Source organism: Parasteatoda tepidariorum, chromosome 3 (genome assembly GCF_043381705.1).
Source record: "Parasteatoda tepidariorum isolate YZ-2023 chromosome 3, CAS_Ptep_4.0, whole genome shotgun sequence".
Taxonomy (NCBI): Eukaryota; Metazoa; Arthropoda; class Arachnida; order Araneae; family Theridiidae; genus Parasteatoda; species Parasteatoda tepidariorum.
In genome coordinates, this window is record NC_092206.1 from 99,826,911 (window position 1) to 99,851,721 (window position 24,811).

General features: G+C 30.1%; 1 protein-coding gene across 3 annotated transcripts in view; it reads right to left on the reverse strand.

The window, feature by feature from the left end:
- LOC107454759 (xylosyl- and glucuronyltransferase LARGE1) overlaps positions 1-24,596 on the reverse strand; it is a 163,869-nt gene extending 139,273 nt beyond the window's left edge. For 2 of the 3 annotated variants that reach the window (XM_071179043.1, XM_043040565.2), the window contains exon 1: positions 24,375-24,596. The gene's annotated coding sequence lies outside the window, so the exon portion shown is untranslated. The remainder of the gene's footprint in view (positions 1-24,374) is intronic. The other variant, XM_043040567.2, reaches the window with a different exon arrangement.
- Positions 24,597-24,811: the final 215 nt, after the last annotated feature.

The window sequence follows — 24,811 nt, forward strand, 5'->3', positions numbered from 1 at the left end:
GTATGGCAACAGTTAATTTTTCATCGTGCTTCCCACAAATTCTATATTTATCGTCTGCTATACTCCCGTGGTGGGTATCTCAGATAATTAAAAAGAACGATGTAGAAATTCTAGAATCTTTTAGAAGAGGTATAACCCTCCACATCTCCCCAGCCGTGCCTATGATTAGACGGGTAGGCACTTTATTGACGGAAATTTAAGGCACAGGCACGTACCGATATAAAATTTTAATCGTAAGGCGAGCTGCGTATCGATTACTCAAGGGGTAATATCGATTCTAACGGAGTAATGTCTTTAATATTGTAGAAACTCAAGTATTGAGTAGAATAATAACTAAAAATTACTCTCAGTTTATTATATGGAGTATCAAAATAAAGATTTCCGACCGTAATTGAAAATAAAAGGAAGATTAGTTTAATAAAAATCATTTCGCATAAAGTAACACTTAATAAAATTGTTTTTTCTTCTTCTTTATATTTATAGTGATGTTGTGTAATAACTAATAAAAGAACTCTTAAACTACAAGCATCTTCAAACATATTAAATTCATTTATTTTTGTTTAAAAATCGCAAAGCGATACTTAATGCGTTTCAATTTTAGCACGAGAATTGAAAAGTTTGAACAAAAGAAACGCGAATTGGAGGTTTTTAGTGACATTTTAGTGAATCTGAGTAAATAATTTTTAAAAATTAATAGGAAGCAATGATTATACTTCATTTTATCAACCTCAGATTTCCGATTTGTGAAATCTATAAATATCTAACAATCATTTAACTATTCGCGTCATAACTTTCGATTCTTGGCGTTTTAATGTCCTACCAAATGATAATTTTCCGATGTGGTAACGAGCAAGCTATTCGTTCGTACTAAAAGGAAAATAAAATATTTTCCCGACCCATCTCATTTTTTTTTCTTCTCAAAAATATAACCTTCATCCACTAAGATCTTCAATTGTGTACTATTTAAACCTTATAGAATATGATTAAAATTTTTTAAATTATTCATATTCATGAGTACGCTTATATGTCAAGTTCCAAAAATTTGATAGAAAATAATTAAGTGGCTCATTATGATAATTTTATGCTTTCGTTAATTATAAACAAATTAGATATGAATGCTAACTTTTGGCAAAGGTATCACCTGTTTTATCCAAAATTATATATATCTTAAGATCATGGATTCAACATTTGCATATTCTAATTCGTCTGCATGAAATCTTAAAATTACAATATATTCTTGAATATCTCAATCGCCTTTTTCACTTAATAAATTTTTTTTATTAGTTTGTATTAATAATGTTAATATTTTTATCGAGGGTATTATTCAAAATTAATAGAATTTTAACCGCAAGCAAGAAAAATAATTCGATTTATAAAAAAATATACCACAGGGATATACATACGTGCCACTTAACACGGTGCATGAATCGCTATCACATCGCGTCATTTGAATCCTGACACGCAATTCGTACAACGCATCATTTGGAATCGTTACGGGAAATTCGTACATTTTGTCTTTATGAATCACGATGTTCAAATTGTACAACGCTTAAATATGAATCGCCTAGTGCAATTCGTACATCGTATGAGTCGCGACGAGCGATTCGTAATCGTGTCATTATGAATCATGAAGAGCAAATTATTAAGTGCTTAAATATGAATCGCATAGTGCGATTCATATTTGATAATACCTTTACATCGTGGTATTGGTAACAACATCATATGCAAATTGTATATGACATCAATATAAATCGCTCATCGCGTCACTGTGACTCACAATATGCGCTATTTACAGACAGCGTCATTATTTGTCGTGATTTGAAATTCATGTCACTATGAATCGTGTAACACATTTACGAAAATCAAGACCAGCTAATATGATTCATTGAGTTATGAGTAGATTTTTCACAAATTCGCAAGAACAGAACCTTCGCACAAAATTCTTAGACAGGCCTTTGCTTCGAAAAGTCGACTGATTCCTATTGTGAGGCACAGCCCCTCTCACAGTTAATTTTGAAGCGTCATAAATAACAAAAAAACTTGGGTTGTCCCTTTAAAAAATAAAAAATGCTGGACATGCGTAACTTTATCAAAAAAAAATAATTCTTTTAGGTCTGAAAAAGAATATACTCTTTTGCTAAAAAAATTATCCACCCATTCAAACTTTATTATTTCCAATAACGAACTTTCTTCGAAAAACAGACAAAACATAATTCTTTAAGAAAATACTAAGACCGCAGGCGTTAATAAGAGGGATACAAATTTTTAATAAACCAATTTTACAATTGGTTATAAACATGTAGTAAAATATAATGATAAAGAAGATCATAATAGGAAAAATTAGAGTTTAAAAAAAAAAATTGTCAACACGTGATCACAAAATTTTGCATCTTAGTTGGCAACAGGTGTTTCATTTTAAGAAGGGCAACGCACAGGATTGTCGACCTTGGTTCGCGATGTCTTTTTATTCGACTTCCGCCATCCAAGAAACCGGTCCAGATGATCTCGACCTACAAACCTCGTCCTGACGAAGTTCACACACCCCTCCTTCCACTCCCCTATAAATTGACGATCTTTTTCTTGTCATCCTCCTACGCAAACCATTTAGAATGTCATTGAGACAGCATGACGCTATCATGCAAAAGTGGGTGGAAACAGTGGGGTGTAATGAATTCGTAAACGCCCCTTTTCCTTTAGGCACTTTTTTTTTTTTTTCATAATATCTTTCTTACAATAAAATATTTCTCAATTGCATTCAGGCAAAACAACGCTGGTTCGATTTGTCTTCGCTAACATTAAAAATATATTTTTGTTTTGCAATGCATCTTAAAAAATTTTTTAATGTTAATAATTGAAATTGAACTGGGTGAAATGATGCCCAATTACGACTTCGGCAATGGAGCAGGTTTTGATCATTTCAGTTCTGCCTTTCTTAGCACACCAGACGAATTAGAATTTAGGATGAAATTTAAATAAAAGATGTCACCTTGCATAAAATAAAATTTACGTTTTAATTAATTTATTTTTTATTTAACTTAAATAGTCTACTCAATAAAATTATAAAATTGAGAAGAATATTTTGAAAGAATTTTAGTATTCGAAGCTTTTAAATTCCGCTTGTTAACTGTCTTTCTTGGCACACCAGACGAATTTGAATTTAGGATCAAATTCAAATTTAAAAAAAAGTTACTTTGCATGAAACAAAATTTGCGTTTTAATTTATTTTATAAAACTGATTTTTAGGAATCATGCGTGTTCGAAACTGTTAACTTCTGATACTCTTCGCAAAATAATTTCACCAATTTTTTCTTCCTCCTCCTTAAATTCAACATAGATTCCAAATCTGACATTTTCCTCCGTGTAGTTTTGCTTTTTTGGAAAATTTTTCTATTTTGCTTTTTACGAAAATTGTGAAAATAAGGGGAATTTCTTTCGTAAGTATTGCTCATGCTCTTCCTCCCCATTGTCAGCGAAAATAAGCAAATCACAAAATCCTGCTTATGTAATATTTCTAAGACCCCTGAAAAACTTAATTCTAAAAGAAATAAATACTTACAGACGAAACTTTATAGTTTTAGCTGTATGAATAGAGATATGAAGTAAACAAAAGGCACCTCGAAACCTCGTCTTATTTATAACGTTTGTCCTACCAAACTTGATATTTAGATGAAAGGGAAAAACAATTAAAAATGCCAGAGCCGAACTATGGTGAGCTTCAGTCCAGGATCAGAACTGAGTGCTCACTTTAGATATGAGACAATTTTAATTTCACAGTCAAAATGTCTTAATTAACAAAAGAAACACTCTGAAAAAAAAAAACTTCACATTTTTTGCAAAATTTTTCAAATACTACATCTTTCTTGCAATAAAAAAAATCTAAATTATGAATCTTGAGTAGAATATTAACAGTATATTTTTTAAATATGTAGGAACATTAAATTCTAATTATATATTTAATATAAATTTATCATAAGCATAGAAACTCAAAGATTTTTGTACAAAGTAATTAAGCTAATGATAATTTACAAAACGTAGAAGAACGCCTCTCAAATATTGATAATACTGTTAAAGTAAATATTAAAGACAGACATTTAGTGCCGTTTCAAACACTGTGTTCAGGACCTGTACGCCTGTATGATAACAAGGCACTGAATAATGACACTGTTTAACAAAGAGGATTCATCTAAATTAACACATTCAACTAAAAACTTCACACTTCATTTACATCTTGAATTATTATATTTTAAACAAAGAATTTCACCTATATCTTAAGTGAAAATATATACTTTAGGCGTAAGTCAGGGATCACCCTATCATTCATCAAACCACTGAAGCTGAATAATAAAACCGCAAGTCATAAATGGAAGCTACTTTTAATCTTGAAAAAACACCCACACTAGAACCAAGTCTCCTTAAAAGTTTATTCGAAACAGTGTGTTTAATGCTCAGCTTAAAGTACCTTTTTAGCATGATATACATAAAAATCTCGGCACATATGCAGCTACACTATCTGGCTGAACAGGTGCGCTCTTCGGACGATTGAACTGTTTCTATGACAACATTTACTCCCTACCTATTTCTACAAGGCTGCAGGGAGCAAAAGAACGACTCTTCGCTATCATCAATAAACAAACATCCCCACCCCCATCCTTCCCTGCAAGCTACCACCAATGAGTAAAGATAAGGATCATCGGCGAGGTTCGCTTTCGCCAGGTGTTTCTATTTCATTTGGAGAGGCTGCTGCCACCGACCGCTGGACAAACTTTGTCATGAAAATGAGTGGAAAAAAAAGTCGCGCAAACGATTTGCTTGCAGCAAGGGGAAAACACAGAATAATGCATACCGATCAAATATTGAACTCTTTTTTTATTTATTTATTTTTTCCTCGTGGGGTGGTATTATATGAATCCGGGTGCTTATATGAAAATCGAAATGTTGCAGATATCTGAAAGTAAACTCACGAGATTTTTTACAATCTTGCCAGTTTATATTAACATTTTTTCGCAAACAAAAATTCGTTTGGATTTTATTGAAGAAGAACTTGAAATGAAACGAAAGAAATTCTAGATTTAAAATTAAATATAAATTTAAACGCGGTTTGCTTCATCTAAATTTTAAATTTCTTAAAAAAATTCACAACTTTGATTCAAATAAAATATGTACAGAGCACTAATTAAAAAGGGAATTTCCATTTTAAAATATTATTAATGTTTTGATACGACTTCGTTAAATTCCACACAGAGAATCGGATTTTTTTTTTTAAATGTTTTAATTGGGTATAATATTAAAAAAACACAACTACTTCCACTTCAAAAATTTTACTAGGAATAACATTTACCTTTTAGTTTAATTAATAAACTGAGTTTTAAATATGTTTACTAAATTCATAAACTTAGGTAAAACAACAAAATAAATTATTTCCAAAGGAACTAGACTAATACAATTCCAACCTGGCGAGTAACGACTTATAACAAGACACTTCGTTTGATGCTTACTTGTTGCTAGAAATCAGGTTCGCAGAAAAGGCTATTTACTTGTTAAATTTAGTAGGAATAACACGATCTGTGACGTAGACTATAGTATACCCCCAACTTTATCTTTTTTTGAAAAAGAAAAAGGTGTTTTTATTTAATTTTTTTGGTAATATTTTAAAATAAAAGTTATTGAATGTTTTTAAATTACTATTTTGAATTCAAAAATGGTTTTGTAAGCTAGATTTTTAAATTTCTTTTTTTTTTCTCACTCACACGAGTAAGTTATTTTACAAATTTTACTGGTCATTTAACCCTAGTAAATTGCAATCATTAAAAATAAAAGCTATATTGATCCAAATGAACTAAAAAAAAGTTTACAGAAATGGTAAACCTTCTAATTTTTTTTTATTACTCAAACTGATTTTAATAACGTTTGAATATTTCTTGGCGATTTTTCAGTGTGTGGTATTAAATATATTATCACTAACATATATTTATTGCGAAAAAGTTTAAAATTTCTAAGTGAAATCTATGTCTTCGGGTGTGGTGCTTTACTCATTTCTTTCCTATCAATATCCGACTAAGTGTTTTACAAACATTTGGACACAGAAATTGCCCGCAGATATGTGGGCAACATCAGGTATAAAATCTATTCAATGGTTTGCATAGACGTGGCATTTGTTTACATTAGCAGCTGTTCTTTCCATCCTTTTTTTCTGCAAGCCTAAAACCTGTCAAATATGAATTCGCTTAAGTGACAAATTCTTATACAAAGAAAGATTTATTTCTTACTTAACACAAAAAATCTGACACGAAGAACATAAACAAACTAATTATACCACAAATTTGTCTGATACACAAAACAAAAATAATCATAGTTATAATCAGGGTTGGGTTTTTGCCGTCAAAAACTGATTTTTGACATGACAGTGGTAAAAACCGTCAAAAACCTACTGTTTTCTTTAATTTATGTCATATAGCGGACAATATATTATTTTCCCATAATTGCCTTTATAAATGAATGTTGTAAATGATTGCTATTGATTTTGCAACTATATACATGTATTCTTATAGAAGGATATACATTCATACAGAAATATTGTAATATACTTATTGAAAATAGTGATACTTACTTTTATCATTATAGCTTGATTTGCAAAGGATTCAAAATTTTGCACTTCTTAATTGTTAGAAATAAACAAACAAACAAAAAAGCTTGGAACTATTAATAAATTCAAGAACTAAAAAGAAGAATTTAAAATTTGGCATTTCTTAAATATTAGAAATAAGCTAAACAAAACTTTCAAAACTTGTAACTACTAACAAACTCTAAGTCAAGAATGACTTGACATTCTTCAGTAATGTATTATGCCAAACAAAATGATGCTTGGAAATGTTGAAAATTTTGTTTAGTATCCTAATATTTTACTTCAAATAGTATGTTTTGATATAATCATGTTGGGAAAACGCAAGAATCTGTTCTTAAATATCTTTTAACACCTTCTTTTAAAAATTTTATTGCCTAAAAATGAATTAATTTTAAATTATAAACAGTTAAACTCAAATAAAAATACAGTTTTACCAAAACTATGGGTTTTTGACAGTTTTTGACATGACGGTAAAAACCATGGTACAAACCGGTAAAAACCGTCATGTGTCAAAAACTTGCCAACCCTGGTTATAATATATAAACAAATAATGCAACTAAGTTAAATGAAAGACGTTGAGAAAAAAAAAAAAAACATTTAACAATCCGATAAGCGATACGGCGTTGTATCAAATTAACTTCACGTTAATTAAGATCCTTAACAGAAACTTAGCAATATTAAAACGTTAACAAGCCATCTTATTTATAAACAACCAGCTGGCACAAAGGTGGTTTTGTTTCAGTGGTCTTCTTCTTCTAGAGTTAAGAATATTCCATTGTGAGAAGTCATTCCATCATTTCAAAGTGTATGTGAAACTTCATATTGCGTCTCTTCGTTGTTTACCAACATACAATTCTAGAGTAAATGGAACTAAAACTGAATGTTTTTAAACCCTTTCAAAGGATTTATTGAAATTTCTATAAACAGTCAAAAAAATTTCTGACACCTTCAATAAAATAATTTCCAAAAAATTTGGGAAAAAGGACCTCGTAAAAACGAAGTTCTTCTCGTAGGTTTCCGTAAAAATTTTCTAATATTAAATCCAATCATTTATTAAAATTTTTCTGGGATTTCATCAAATCAGGGATCGTTGTATAAGCAAGTTCCATTGTCCTTGTAAAATTTTAAAAACAGCAACAAACAAAATTACTAAGCTTATATAAAATTCAAAACATCCACATAAATCGTCAACATTGGATAATACTAATGGCCAAATTGTATTCAGTTATTTTCGCCGTAGAGAAATGAAATATTTAGCAAAAGCACACATTTTTAAATTAATAAATCTCATTTATTTGGCATTCGATAAAACTGAATGGGATCGAATTGATTTAAATATTTAACGCATTCGGGAACAACAATGGCTGAATTCATGTTCTCTCTACTTCAAACTTGTAAATTATCGATCAAAACACAAAACTAATTTGATACTGTCATGCCATTGCATTCATTATATTTCCTAGCCTTTTAATTTAATTTAATTTTTAAATTCATAATAAATCCTCTAATATTTTCATACTAGGGCAGACAAGAGTAAATTAAATTCAAAAAATATATAGTCTTTCTATAAATGCAAACACATAGGTATAGTTCAAGCTAGTTGAAGGTTTGCCATAAATTTGTCACGACTTATAAGTTTTAACTTTAGCCAGATAATTTCAATTTTTACATTAGTTTGGCACGTTTTTTTTCTTAGTAAATCGCCAGATAATTTCAATTTTTACATTAGTTTGGCTTGTTTTTTTTTTCATTAGTAAATCGCCATTTATATGGTTTTTCAAAGCTCTTTCGCTTAGGAAAATATAAAAACCACAGTTTGAGTACCTTATACTTGAAACAAAGCTAGAATTTTAAACTATAAATATCATCTTGCCGTGAAGAATTATCTGGGCTTTAGAACGAAAAAATAACTTAAATATTTTAAAAGTTATTAAGTTTCTTTAAAAATCGCCAATTTGGCGACACTTTCGCCCGAGAGGAAAAATATCAAAAGCATTGCCTTATTTTCAGTTTTTGCACATTTTTACAGATAAAGCAGAATTAAAGTAAGTTCTCAAATATTAAAATTAAGCCACAAACGCTTTTCATTTTCACAAAACTGTGGCTTTTCTCCATAATAGCGTTTTGTGCGATTTTCAGAATAAGCATGGAGAACGCTGGCTACACATAGGCTAAGTTAGACCTAACAGTCATGTGTAACTGCTGCAATCTCTCGGCAGTAGGCCGGGATAGCCTGGTCGGTAGGGCGTTGGGCCCATATCCAAGAGGTCGTGGGTTCGATCCTCGCCGGCCGAAGACTCCCCGTGTAGTAAATGGTGACTGATGCACGTTAAATCTGTCGAGTCTCAAAGTCCTCCATGTTCCCACAACAAATCAATACCTCTGGGGGTACTGATCCAGGAGTTTCCTTGTCTTCTGGATTGGTTCAAAATTACAAGGCTACGGAGTTGAACGTTAGTAGTCGTAAACCCATGAAATTGGGTCGGCTGTTCAACGACGGTAACAAAATAAAATAAAATAAAAAAATCTCTCGGCAGTTATGAAAATATCATATTATAAGCATAATTTCATATGACGACGAGGCCATCGAAAAACTGACTTCCTGTATTAACAGGCTATTGTTTTTCAATTACTTATGGTTTGAAGCGGTTGCTGAGATGTAAGGGAAGGAATTTTGTCTGCCTCTTCGGTTTCTTGAATAAATGAAATCTTTAAACTTAAAAATATGTATAATGGAATGTGGATATTACGTCTATAAATGCTCGCCATATCAACCAATATGATATGTAGTGCACGGACCTTTACGCAAGACATGTAAGAACTATTTCTGATTTTTTTATTTCGAATTAGTTCTTTTGCATTTTTTTTAAATGAAGTTTATTGATAACTTCACAAGGATTAGTTCCATCAAGACAAATGCACTGAAGCAAACCAAATTAAATTTATAAAAACAGAAGGAAAAAAAATGGATGTTTTTTAAAAATTTAGAGTTTCGCACATTTATCTCTGAACGTTCTCATTCAGAAACGGAAGCGAAGCTGTTGCGCGAATTTCCTGAATGTAAATCACATGATTCATGGCAGAAAACTATAAATCAATCACCGTGTGTTCCATAATAAGTGCCAGAACGTTCACTACCCGTCAAAAAGATTTTTAGAGAACACGTGTTTGTTATCTTGACCTGGAAAATCGCCAAATCGGACAAGTTTACGATTTCGTAAAGTTTCCAACATAAAACAGTTGTGTTTTCCAATCTGAAGAAATTCACTCAGTGCCAGCTTTTATCAAGGCCAAGGTTTTAAAAAGGTTAAGATTACTGAAAATGATTCTAATTTGGCGAAAGTGTTTTTTTGTACTTCAATGTATAAAGCGTATTTCGCTCAAAATTCGAGTTTTTATGTATTTTTTTTTAGAAAAAGATACTTTACAATAAAGGGCCCATCGAAAATTGGGCGAAATGTAGAAAGAGCCAAAACTGTCAATCACAATTAACAGGTTCAGTAGCTAGGCTGTCTAAAATATACAAATATTTCATAGTTTATAATTTTTGTTAAACAAAAATGTTTATCAGTTATGGTTATATGTCATGTTTAGAAGTTTACCGTATATATCGGTGTATAACTCGACTTTTCTCAAACCCCTAAAATTTTTCGAAAATCAGGAGATAGACTTATACACTTATTCCGGTAATAAAGTGGGATATTCGTTGCTCGTAAAACATGGATATATTTTAAACAATGATATAGATATGAATAACCCTGTATCACTTTACCTCCTTCAAAAAATATTTTTAATATGTTACGTACAACTAATTTTGTATTTTCTCTCATCAAATTTTCTTTACATATAAAGTTTTTTTTGTCCAGAAAAAATATTTTAAACTATGTTCAGCAAAGAAATGAAAAATAAAAAAAGTTAAGATAATTTATTCAAGAGTTCAAAAAATAAAACACAATGGAAACTTTTAAAACACACAATGAAGCTACAAGTTTAATAATTCCAGAATATTATTTGTGCTGAAGTCGTCATAAGGATTCCACATAGCAATGGATTCTACAGCATCTGCTGTGAGCCCACAAAAATTCGTCTTCACCCCATCCAAAGAATTTGAAATTCACTTTAGAAGATTATTAACATATTTCTGACAATAACACTTAAATCCACATTTTGCAACGTGTTATCATTTGGCATATTACGTACTTTACGTACTTTTTAAGTACTTTCCTTTTTTGTAAGGGTTTTAATGCGAAATACATTTCATTTGAGACAATTCTGTAATTTTCCTTTTATGTTTTTTAATTTTAAATTTCATGGTTGCTTTTTTTCAGCAATCTACTTGTACTCCCGGCATACCATGAAATTGTCATCTCGTCGTAATTGCCTCGTAATCAAAAATAGGGGTCGACTTATACAACGGGATGTACGGTATATGTTTATTAGCAGATATTATAATTTCTGTAAATTAACAGAAATTGCATATTTTTTTATTAATTATTGAACACTATTCGTAAAAGAATAATGCTCAGAAGTGAGTTGGCGTAAACTATTCAACTTTCAGTTAACTAATAGCATTCAGAAGTGACTTAACGAATAATATTCAGCAGCAAATTAGCAAAAAAAAAGTTCAGCAGTGAGTAGGCGAAACACATATTCAGCCTTGAGTTACATAATTGTATTTAGAAGTGAGTTAAGGAATAAATTTCAACATTGAGTTAACGAACACCATCCAGTAACAGAGGAATGAAACAAGAATGACCCCGTGTAAGCATATTTTCACACTAAGAATAAAATCTCTGTTATTTAACAAGTCATTCCGAGAATAATCACGTATTACTTTTTCATAAAAGTCACTATTTATATAAAAATCACCCACAGAATATCTCTAAACAATGTGACAAACGCCATCCTGAGGATATTTTTATGAAAGTCACCCCGAAGAAACATAATTAATTATACAATCGTCATCCTGTCCCTATTTTCATGTTATTTTCATAAAAATCAAACAGAGATTATCCTTAAACAATTTCATAAATGTCATTCTGAGGATATTTTTATGAAAGTAACTCCTAGAATATATATCTTTATGCAATGATACAACTGTCATCCTAATGATATTTTCAGGGGTGATTGTGAGCCCAAGTCAAAATTCCGGAAAATTTCTTGAGTAAAAAAAAGAAGAAAAAAAAAGAAAGAAACAGCTTAAATTGAAAAATTAGATAAAAATTTAAACAAGGTTTTTTTTCTTTTTCTCAATATCTCTTAGTTTACTGAAAATATATTTAAAATTTTCCACATACCTATACCATTTACACATACCTATGATGACCTGGAGAAGTAATTAAAATTTACAAATATGTCTTTTTTTCTTGAGTTTATGATTATAATAACCATTTACTGATAAAAAAATTAATATTAATCATGAATATACACATAAAGTATCTGGATACATATAAAGTAAGATACATATAAAGTATCTGGCTCTCCCTTACAAAAAAATAAAATGAACTGTGTTTTTAGTTCCACCTTTGAAAATTTGATTTCCGGAAACTTTTGCGATCAATAATTTTTTGAAACGTTTGGACCTTCGATTTCCGGAAACTTCCGGATCACTGTTAGCGAAAAATCCGGAAATCCAGATTTTTTCCGGAGCACAATCAGCCCTGTATTTTTATGTAATTTCTATAATAAGAGAATATCTTTATATATCGGTAGATATTTACAAATACTATACCAGAGAATATAATTTTTTTTTTGCAGAAGTCACACGTCTCATAAAAGTAACCAAGAGAATATTTCTATACATTTTCACAATTTATTTATCTATTTTTTTCAGGATTCCATAATTTTATGAATTTTAACATGTGTCAGCCTTTTTTTCTTTCTTTTAAATAACGGTGCACTCGATCGATAAAAAAAGGAAAATAATTCTGATAAAAATTGAAACTGATTTTAAAATAAATAAAAATAAGATAATTTTGAATATAAATTAGGGCGAAACGCACGAAAACCTTCCATGGTTAGCCTGACGGCAAGGGGACTCTAAACCATATCCGTCTAACATTGAGGATATTTTTCATCTGCACTGTGGTCGGTGCGAGCCGGGCGCGGAATTCGAATCAACCAGCCATCGCAGAGATTCAAAGCCGGTTCACCTCATTGGAAGGCGAATGCGCTATCCTCTGAGCCACCACGACTCCTATCATACATATTGCATCTTTTTTTCGTTCTTTTCATCTTTTGCTTGATGAATGGGCTTTATAAATAAGTCTGTTTCATTTTTGAATCTTTATTCGCTGGAGCTGGCATTACCCTTAATTTATAGACATGAGTGTATTTAAATGAAACGAATTTGTTTCAAATGAAATATTAACTGGAGACATTTATTTAGGATTTCACAACTACTGTCAACTTCAAAAGTTCAACTAAAAATAACTACATAATAATAAGCAAAAGAGTTAACAGAAACTCATTATCTTCATAAATCCTCGTTTCTAGTTCCGCATGACGTCACACTTCCGAAAGCATTTCGTGAATCTGTAATGAGCTCATCTGTCGAGTCATTAGTCAACAATTCTGAAACAATCCTCGCGTCTTTTCTTTTTTGTTCCTTCTTTCTATTTTTCTTTTCTAGTTTCTGCCCACACTGTTGTCAAACATCAAATCAAACATGCATGTTTGCCAACTCAATTACTAATACTAAATATAATTCGAACTTTGTACCAAATAGAGGTTGTGGAGTCAGCCCTTGAAATGTTTCACACCACTTCTTGAGAGCACAACTCCGACTCCGGTGTGTACTCAATTAAAATTTTCGCCAAATATCAATTATTTTATTATTAAGCAATTTTTAATTTCAAATGTATGTATTCCATTTTTATTCTACGATTAAAATATGGGAAACTTCATTTAAAATTTCTTTTTGTATTATAGCATAGCAGAAGAAATCATTCTAAAACATATAATAGTATAAAGTATTAAAATTGTGCAAAAAAACAAACAAACTACATATCAATATCTGCCGATCGGACTTGATAGTGGTCAGGAAGCCGACCTCACATCAGAAAGGCCCCGGGTTCGAATCCCGGACACGGCATGATGACGTAATGTTCAAGTATAGATGTAGTTATTTTGGGAGTTCGCACCAAGTGTCTGAGAAGGCAAGACGTACTTTTATATGGACTCCCAGAAATTATTGGAATTCGGACAGTCAGTGGCGGATTAAGCAAAGCCCCAAAATTGCAAAAAAAAAAAAATAATAATAATAATTTTTTTAATAATTTACAAAAGAAATAAAATATTTTAAAAATTTTTTAAGAGGGCATATACACTCAGTTAGGTCGGAAAAATCGATTCTTTTTTTTCCATCTTATTATGTTCTTCACTGTTTCAAGAATCATGATCCAAAAGATTAAAGCGAAATTCGTCATAGTTTCATTGTAAACATTAATAATGTTGAAGCACGCTTCAACAGGTTTAACCAAAGATTTTATAAAGGTGAAGATGGGAAACTCGTAACTAAAATCTGGCACCATGCTTGAATTATTTAGACATTGTTCGATTGTTCATTATGAAAAAAATAAATAAGAAGACTAGTTTTAAAAACCCCAGTTTTTTTTTAAAATATTTAAAAAAAAATTTATAAACAAAAATTAATTGTGGGGGGGATCTGAGTCTATGACCCCCCCCCCAGGAAAAATTTCTGGATCCACCCCTGTGGACAGTGCGATATTACAGCTGTAATATCGGGCCTCCATATTTCTAGACCCTGAATTGTTGGAAGAATCATACGTACGTGAACGTCTCCTTAACGGGATTTAGTGTAAGTTCCAAAAAATAATAGTTTGCGGAACGTCGTGAAAATTTTGCCGGATAAGTTTTTGATTCGCGGAATTCCACGAAATTCATGTAAAAATGACATGTCTTGCTTTTAGTTCTAATCCTGGAAGGATGATACAAAACAACCGGAATTCAATCACCCATGCTGAAATGATTTTTTTTTTCCTCGAAATTTTTTTTTTGTTTATTACAAATAGTAGCGTTACTGTAATGTACAGCGATATGTATACTGCCGCGCAATTGAAAATATAACTCAAGTGCTTCACGATTGATTCCGAGAAAAGTGGCTTGACAACTTCTCTCTTTCTATTGCTAATGCTATGAAAGCTATAATAGAATTTCAAAAAACTGATAAAGCAAAATTTGATTCTTTAAATTTTTAATTTTTTGCAATATGTAGCTTACTATAATTCCAAATATATGAATATATTAGTTTAGAATTGTCGCTTACATTGATTTTTCATTTGCACTGCAAGTATCTCAAAAGTAGCACTTAAATCTAATACCTTATTTACTCGATTTTGAAATTCTATCACGTACTGACTCATAAAAATAATACTCACAACTCTATATAAATGTAAAAAAAATTATTCCAACAACTTGGCTGGGAGTGTATTTCACGCAATTGAATATAAACGACATTTTTTTCTTCCTTCTTCACCCAATTCNATTAAGTAATTTTTAATTTCAAATGTATGTATTCCATTTTAATTCTACGATTAAAATATAGGACACTTCATTTAAAATTTCGTTTTGTATTATAGCATAGTAGAAGAAATAATTCTAAAACATATAATAGTATAAAATATTAAAATTGTGCAAAAAAATAAATAAACTACATATCAATATCTGCTGACCGGACTTGATACTGGTCAGGAAGCCGACCTCACATCAGAAAGGTCCTGGGTTCGAATCCCGGACACGGCATGAGTCATGCCACCACGCCATGATGAAGTAATGTTCAAGTATAGAAGTGTCTGAGAAGACAAGACGTACTTTTATAGGGAGGGGGTCAATTGGGGGGGTCATGACCCCCCCTCCCCAATTGTATTATTTAGGTATTGTTCGATTGTTCATTATGAAAAAAAAAAATAAGAAGACTAGTATCAAAAACCCTAGTTTTTTTTCCAAATATTTAAAAAAAAAATTAATTGGGGGGGGGGGATCTGAGTCAGTGATCCCCCCCCAGGGAAAAATTTCTGGATCCACCCCTGTGAACAGTGCGATATTACAGCTGTAATATCGGGCCTCCATATTTCTAGACCCTGAATTGTTGGAAGAATCATACGTACGTGAACGTCTCCTTAACGGGATTTAGTGTAAGTTCCAAAAAATAATAGATTGCGGAACGTCGTGAAAATTTTACCGGATAAGTTTTTGATTCGCGGAATTCCACGTATTCTCGTAAAAATGACATGTCTTGCTCTTAGTTCTAAACCTGAAAGGGATGATACAAAACAACCGGAATTCTATCACCCATGCTCAAAGGATTTCTTTGTCTGGAATTTTTTTGTTTGTTTATTACAAATAGTAGCGTTACTGTAATGTACAGCGATATGTATACTGCCGTGCAATTGAAAAAATAACTTAAGTGCTTCACGAGTGATTCCGAGAAAAGTTCGCTTGACAATTTTTCTCTTTCTATTGCTAATGCTATGAAAGCTATAATAGAATTTCAAAAAACTGATAAAGCAAAATTTGATTCTTTAAATTTTTAATTTTTTGCAATATGTAGCTTACTATAATTCCAAATATATGAATATATTAGTTTAGAATTGTCGCTTACATTGATTTTTCATTTGCACTGCAAGTATCTCAAAAGTAGCACTTAAATCTAATACCTTATTTACTCGATTTTGAAATTCTATCACGTACTGACTCATAAAAATAATACTCACAACTCTATATAAATGTAAAAAAAATTATTCCAACAACTTGGCAGGGAGTGTATTTCACGCAATTGAATATAAACGACATTTTTTTCTTCCTTCTTCACCCAATTCGAATAAATCCATGAACTGAGAAAAGCCTTCTAGCTTACATTCACTCTAAAATCAGAAAACGGGAGCGACGTCACGGAGCTGCTCCTGGAGGAATACAGGAAAACAGAAATAAGAAAGAAGAGAAAGAGTCAGGATAGGTCAGATAATCCCTTCAGAGTGTATTTTTTTTATTTTGTTCCATTCTGCCTCAATCGGGAGACATCAGGAAAAATGGACAAAGGATACTTCAAATCGAGGCAGAAGGAGAAAAGGGTCTTCAATGATCGTTTGGATAAAATTTCTTATAAGGTTATATCTTTTAGCTTAAAATACAAGTTTTCTACACATTAGTTTAAGTAGAAATTAGAATTATATTTCTAGATATCAGGTAAAAAAATAATGGTCGTCTTAATTTCATGCTTGAAATGTTGGATTGAAAAAGTCACATGGTATGATCATCAGTAAACAAAGAAGATGAAAATATCTTTAGTTGTCATTGGCATAAAATTAATAAAATAGGTAACGGTATTGGCTTCTAAATCCTTTATTTATCCCTTACATTAAGGCCTTTGCTAGCAACATTAATTTATTATCCTTTCTTCATATTATTCTCTGTTACAATAACGCTTACGGTGCTGATAATGCTCAGAATTAAAGGCTTCAAACTTAAAGTGTTGTTCTTTTATTATATTAAAAGTAATCGCATGATATTACCTTATTATACCATACTTTATGATAAAGATATTTAGCAACCATTTTACAATTATTAAATGGTAAATTAGCAAAATTTACTAAAGTAAATTTTAAATAAAACTTTGTTCAATCATTGTTTACAATTAAAATGACGAATACGAGAAAAATAATGTCAAGTTTATTATAAAATTTCGGAAGTAATATTCAGAATTATCTTTGTCTACCATTGCTACACTTTGGTGATAAATATTTAAAGAGTTATTTTTTTTATTTATTATTTTTTTTATTGACTAGAATCTTAAAAAATTAGTTTTGTAGATTCAATCGCAGATTCGGAGCAAAATAATAGGATGTAAATTTTATCCCAATCCAATCGGAAACTAAATCTGCGTTAAAGCAATAAAAAAATAATCTTTTAATTGAATCATTTTTAATTTTGATAAAACAATCTGTTTATTGCCAAGAAACAAAAGTAATTGAGAAGCGATTTTAAGGCTTAGTGAGTTAAGTGAAAAGAGTGCGGCTTCTAGTATTGATAGGTATTAAACAAAATTCTGGTTTTCAAAATTATAGTTCTTATTACCACACATTTGGGAAAAACTGAAAGTAAATTTAACCGAATAAATGCTTTCTATGCCATGCTCAATGGTATGATAAATTTACCAAATTTTACAATGTTTACCAACTTTTATCTGGTAGTTTTGATCATTCTTTTTCCCACACATATTAAAAAAATTTTTTACATTCGAACATTTTGTTCGGAGAAACTCTCTCCCTCCCAACCTTTTTTGACTCACCATCCACTTTGTATGGATTTTTATTTTTTTTAAAAATTTTTAACAAACATTTATTGAATAATTTAAAAAGAACGTTTTTACAATCGTGGTTTTTGATATGTTTCATTTTTAATCATGCTCTTAATTTTTTTAAAAATTCCTACTGACCAAGGATTTTATATTTGAACATTTTTTTTTCTTTCTGAAATTAGTTTTCTTTTTCTCAAAGAGGAAAAATACGTTGCAAATTTCTAAGTAGGTCGTAAAGTAAATTTTAACATAAATTATTTTTAAAAATCCCATCCTATAGTTGCATCATATTCATGATGGATGAAAAAATCCAGATAATTGGTTAAAAATCCAAAAAAGTATAATTTGAACCTTGAAAAGAAAAAAAATGTCACCAGAAAAAATTTTGGTGACGCCAGAAACACGATAAATTTTACCTTATTCTGGTAGTTTAGACCATACATATTTTTTTTTATCAGTGCAGATTACTGGATAAAATAGCTAACCAAGTAAATCAAATGAATAAAAATAAATTAATATAAACCATAAGTTATTTTTAAAAAAAATGGTAACTACAATAAAATGGAAACTTAATTGGCAGAGATTACACTATTGACTTTTTAAACAAACCAATTTAAAACTACAGAAGTTATTATGTCTGCGAGAATGAAAAACGATGTGCTGAAAAAACTATCGATCTTTCAGAGACTAGAGGTTTAAATAATACCAGAAATGTTATTTTTTACTTAGAAATATGTAGCTTAGAATAAAGTTAACTCATAAATACAATAAAAAAAAGTTTTTTAAAAAATGAATGAAACTAAGTGAACTTCAATAATGTTTTGCAGTTATTTTTAACTATCACATAAAAATGATACATTTTAATTTTTGTCATAATTTGTATTTTGTGTGATGTTTTTGTAGACAGTGACAAAATCTATTAGATTCAAATAATATTAAAGTCATATGGCATATAATTATACGAAAGGTTACTTTAATCAAATTTCTTATCTTTCTTATAAATTTTCGTTGTAATTTAAAATTCATATAAAAGAAAGTTAGACCTTTTTTTTTTCATAAAGAATTATTAACGCTTATTAGCAACAACTAAACTAATTTCGCAAACATAACTTCCAATTTTTAATTTTGAACTCTTATATAAATTTGCTGATGACTTTCGAAAAATAATAAAACGTCATGAAACTAAGCAGCGAAAATAAATCAACATGAATCAAAGTTAAATTCCTAATTTATGCAGCATATTCAAGTTTCGTAGCGATTTAATAAAGACATTCTCAAAGCCGTTTTGTTTCTAAATTTTACTACGAAATTTATAGAATTTATATATGAGAGAGATATAAGAAATAACTCTAGTCATTTTCTCTTTGGAACAAATTTCATTGAAGATCAATATTTTATTTCACGTTCTTTTCATTTCGGATTATGAGTCATTATTTGTCTCATTGTTGCATATTAATATAATGTCAAAAATTAAAATATTTTAAACACTTTTACCGCAAAAATGCTCTAATTCTAAGCTTTGAAATTTACCGTAAAATTTCCTGTGTCTAGTTAATGTAAACGTCATCGAATTAAGAACTTCAATTTAAGTACTGAAATCAATGATTGATTTACGAAATGCTTACAAAAAATTAGGCGTCGTTTTATTATCTACTAAGAATTCGGAATTATAAAACATCACATCAATGCACTGTATAATGGACTGTGTATTTATTTTAGACAAATTCTCTTTTATTTCAAGGACTGTAAGCATAAAGAGTTTCTAATTAACTGCATAAAGAAACTGTTTTATAAATTTATGCAAATGTAAATAAAAATAATTGATATTAAAGCAGATTTTTGGCACAAACAAAAGATTGTTGTTGTCGCGTTCCTTTCACATTATTCGCTCATCTCATTTCACGCATTTAACATAGAAAACTCACCACAAATGCTGCTTTAATTTGTAGCTAAGTAGTGCGAGTTACAGTTAAATTTTGCTCTAGGAATTACAACGCAAACACAATTACGAAGAAGTGCAAGCGACCTATCGCATAATCTAACGAACCTTAAAAGTAGTTTCAAAATTAAGCATGACCATAGGTAGATGAAATGAGTGTAATTTCGGCCCGTTGTGTCAAAAATGGTTGACGAAATGATTTTGTAGACGAAACGACCCTGTCAAAGAAGTTATTTATTCAGGAATGAATTGAGAAAAAAATTACACATAGATATTATAGTAAAAATGATTCTACATAAAAACTTTTTATACTTGGAAGTTGGAGGTGACAATTCAAATTATACTTTTTATTTTAAAACATTTTTTTTTAAATAATTTTTTAGATATTATGAATATAATGCAATTATAAGAAGGGATTTTTAAAATAATTTATATTAATGGTTATTTTAAGACCTACTTAGAAGTTCCCAGCGTATTTTCCTTTTTTGAGAATAAACTAGTTTCAGAAAGAAAAAAAAAATGCTCAAAAAATGTTTAAATATAAAATCCTTGGTCAGCAGGAATTTCCGAACAATTAACAGCATGATCAAAAATTTAACAAATCGAAAATGACGATTGTAAAAAAATTTTTTTTTAAAAATTAATCAATAAATATTTGTTAAGAAATTTAATAAAAAATTGTCATGTAAAATTGGGCGGGGAATCAAAAATAGATTGTCCTACAGTCTCAAGGGGTTTCCCTAACAAAATATTCGATTATTATTATTATTTTAGTATATTAACACTGAGGGTCAAAACTGCCATAATATGGCACAATTTCTCTTGTTTCTGGCTCTATAGGAAAACACCGAAAAACTGGATCGCTTTAGAATACATTTTTGTAAAATTAATAATAAAATATGGTTTTACAATCTGTGGTAATATTTAGTAAATGTGATAAAATTCAATAGTTTAATCCCGATGCCTCAGAAGGGTAGAGAAAAATACCATTTATACGGTCAAATTTACTTTTCAGTTTTGCATTTTTTACTAAATGTAGGGTAATATAGGGAAAGCAGTATTTTAACTTTTCCTTTACATTTTAGCTCTTAAAAATTAAATTATAAAGTTCTTTGCACTGTGCACAGTATTAAGTTCTTTGCACTTCATAAAAGTGTTTGCTTTTAAATAATGTCTGTGCATAGGTTAGTTCTCCTATAATAAAATTCAGAATTCCAAGTTAAGTTTTAAATAAGTTATAGAAAGTCGAGGAAGTTCTACATTGTATGCTTACTTGTTTCAATGAAAACAAATTCATTTTGACCACCGTTAAAATATTTAGTAAACAAAACATAATATCGAACAAAAATGTAAAGTCAACAAAATGACGTTCACCAACCAACAAATTGCTACAATGTTTGTTCTCCTCATCGAATTTGACTTTATTTTACAAAATAATCTGAATGTATTTAATAAATGTTTCTTTAAAAATAATAGATTATACACTATAAAAATTATACATTAATCGTAACAGAAATATACCTTGATGAAACCACTTACAAATCCTGGCTATTGCATTAATGCCATCTCATTAAACAGTGTAACGTAACTTTTAAACGGTTCACCAAATTATATCAGCAATACTAAAAAATGAGTGACACATTAAAAATGAGTCAAAATTAATAAAAAATGATGTTTTGCGACAAAAACATGAACAAGTCCTAACTATTCCTGTTCCACCGCGTAATTCATCAATCTTATCTTATGAAAGTCCGCACTGAATTTAACTTGATTAGTATAATGTAATGTAATTACATTATACTAATTACATTTGTAATAATGTAATTACATTTGTAATAATGTAATTTAATAAATACATTTCAAAACAACGTCTATTATAGTTAGTAAACGTAAACGTGATGTATTAAAAATAATAAAAAATTGTAAAATCATTAAGAAAACAAAGCTACATTACGACGAAAACACGAACTATTGGTCATTGTAGACCTTTTAGCGAAGGTCATGTATTCTCTGTCATCATAGTGTAGAAAAGTTTTAACGAATTCTAATATTCTATATAGTTAAATAGTGGTGCTTGGGAAATGCGATATAAAATTATGCTGAAAATATTTAATGTATATAATATATAACAATAATGCAAAATCGTTTGAACTACACTTCAGTACGAGAAAGTACTAACTGGTCATTAATCTCATCAGATGTACTTAATTCAGAGAAGTTCATAATAACTTTGACTTTAGTTTGTATTTAGTAACTTTATAGCAAAGTCACGTTGAAAATACTTAACAAATGTGACAAATAATATTAAATAGAATTTAACATTAATAAATCAACGTTACATCACATCAAATCACCACCACCCATGAAAATTACTTGCCGTCTGCGTTTAGATTAGTGAGGTTCAAATCAAATTACACTTAAACTCATCTAAACATAGGGATTCACAAGCAAATCAGTGTTAATTAAGTTGAGCATATATTTATACAACAACAAATGTTAATTATAGGAAAATGCAGGAAATGAATAAACCAATGCAGCGCGCTTAAAAAATGACCCATTAATAAACTTATTTATTACATTTGCATAAATTAATCTCACTTCATATTCAGAGTTTAGTTTATAATTAAATAATGTACTCATAAACTGCCTTTACTAAATAATGCAAAATTAGAAGAAGAAAAATTTAGTATGTGACACAGTGATTGAACAAATGATATTTTTGAAAAACATTTTGATACTAAATCCAATATTTTCGATTAGATAAAAAAGTTGACACAATTGTTGACAGGATTGGCATTTCGACCAGAAGAAACCTATTACTTTTAGGACACTTAACAGAAAATAAAAAAAATAAAATAAAAGGGAGAAACTGGACAATACGGAGGAAACTGTACGTAACTACGAAATACCACATTTTTTTTTTAGCAATAAGCATTATAAACAGGGATAAAAATTTAGAAAAATTTAAGGTACTAAAGATATTGCTAAGTCGGTGCACATTTTGATCGGTCCGTTTACATGTATCGATCAGATTTCTTTATTAAAAAATAAATAGAATTTTAATGAAAGATTGCATTACGAAATAATGCTTAACATTCACAATTACGCAGAAATAGACTATTTTGTGACAATAACTTAAGACTAAAACACGAAATTGAAAAAAATCCTAAGGAATAGTACCATTCTTTTACATAAATTTTTGATCTGAGTGATCACTTAGTATTTACGGTGGTCCGAGTCAAATTTTAGGTGGTCTGGGATCAACGAGCCACCGTTCATTTCGAGACCTTATTATCGAAGTATATTTAAAATTTGAACAAATCAAATTTAATATAGTACCGGAAAATTAATACTTAAGGAAATTAACGGCTAGAAAACTAATACATAAGAAGACAATTAAAAGTTTTTCCCATTTCTAAAAAATAACTGTTTTCAAATTATTTATTTTAATTTTAAACAGAACGTTTAACGTTCTGTTAAACGTTCTGTACCCTATGTACTATGTAAATAAAATTAGATATTTTACAATTAATAGTATTTGATTATAATAAGAACTAGTATGCTATTAATAATTGCGAATTCAATATATGTTCAGACTGAGATTTGTTACATTTTATGGCAAATTAAAAAGAATTTTTTTTAGTGCTGATGGTGCTATGCGTAACAGAAGTATTAATGGAGATATTTTGAACAAATTATTTAAAGTATTAAGTCGGAAGACAGTTTTTTGTTAACTAAAACATTTATTTACGTCTACTTTGTATAAAAATATCAAAATTATAATCATTTTAAAATGAAAATCGGTAACATCATTTGCGTAATATATCGGATATTACACGATATATTGCTTTTGATATTTGTCAACGAACTCTGTTTAACATCATTTAAAAATATCACTACATTAATAAAGAAGCTCTTTGACTGTTAAAAACCGGATCATTGTATTCGATTAATGGTTTGCTTTCGTCATTTAATTTGTCCCAGTAAATAAAATATTACCCAATATTAACGTTAGATATTTTTCGTGGTGCAATAAATCTAGTTCATGCCGCGAAAATTCCGAAATTTTAGCAAATAAATAAGCCGGCACACCATACCCCAAGCAGAAAAACTAAATAAACAAAAAAGAAGAACGTAATTCTCGCCGAGTGCATTGAAGAGGAAACATGTTGATTATTTTTTATTGACGTAACATGCCCCTTCATAAATAAAGGTAACATCCTCGACGTTATACCGAAATCTATCTCAAGATTTTGAGTCTAATTTCATGCACCTACTCCCTCGCTAAATCGAACTCAAACAATAACGGTAATGTGCGCGGGTATAGCACTATTTAATCCCAATTATCTGTGATGCATTATTGAAAATTACGCCATCCCTTGGCGAATCATCGCGTCTTGGCGACCTCGCGGCAGAGAGGTTAACAAACCGCGCGTTCCTCATCCACGTGATAGAAATAATTCGGCAAATAATATTCAAAAACAAAACACGCTTACCTCCTACTGGTTAAACTTGAGTTCAGGGTTGAGGGGTCGTGAAGGTGTGGGGTGGTAATCCGAAACGTAAAATTGACCAAAGAAAGAATTTTATTTGCAAGAGTTTGTCGTGGTTGTAATTGTAACAAGATCGCGTATTGGCTGAGAAAAAGAGACGACCGTTTCGGCGTCCCGGCATGCAGTGCACTGGTGATTCGGTCTCTTGTTCAGCAGACCTACTACTTAGCGGACGAAGCGATTTCGGAGTCGAAGGGGGGTGAGTGTATCAATGGGAGGGGGATGTTTTCTTTCGTTTCTGGAGATGATTTGACAAGATGCGATCATAATCGTTCAGAGCTTTCCTTTTGAAACAGCCAGCATTCAATAAAAACAGAGTCAGCAAATTTATTTTTGTATGTTTTAGGAAGGGAATGAAAAATAATAAGAAAAAAAAACTT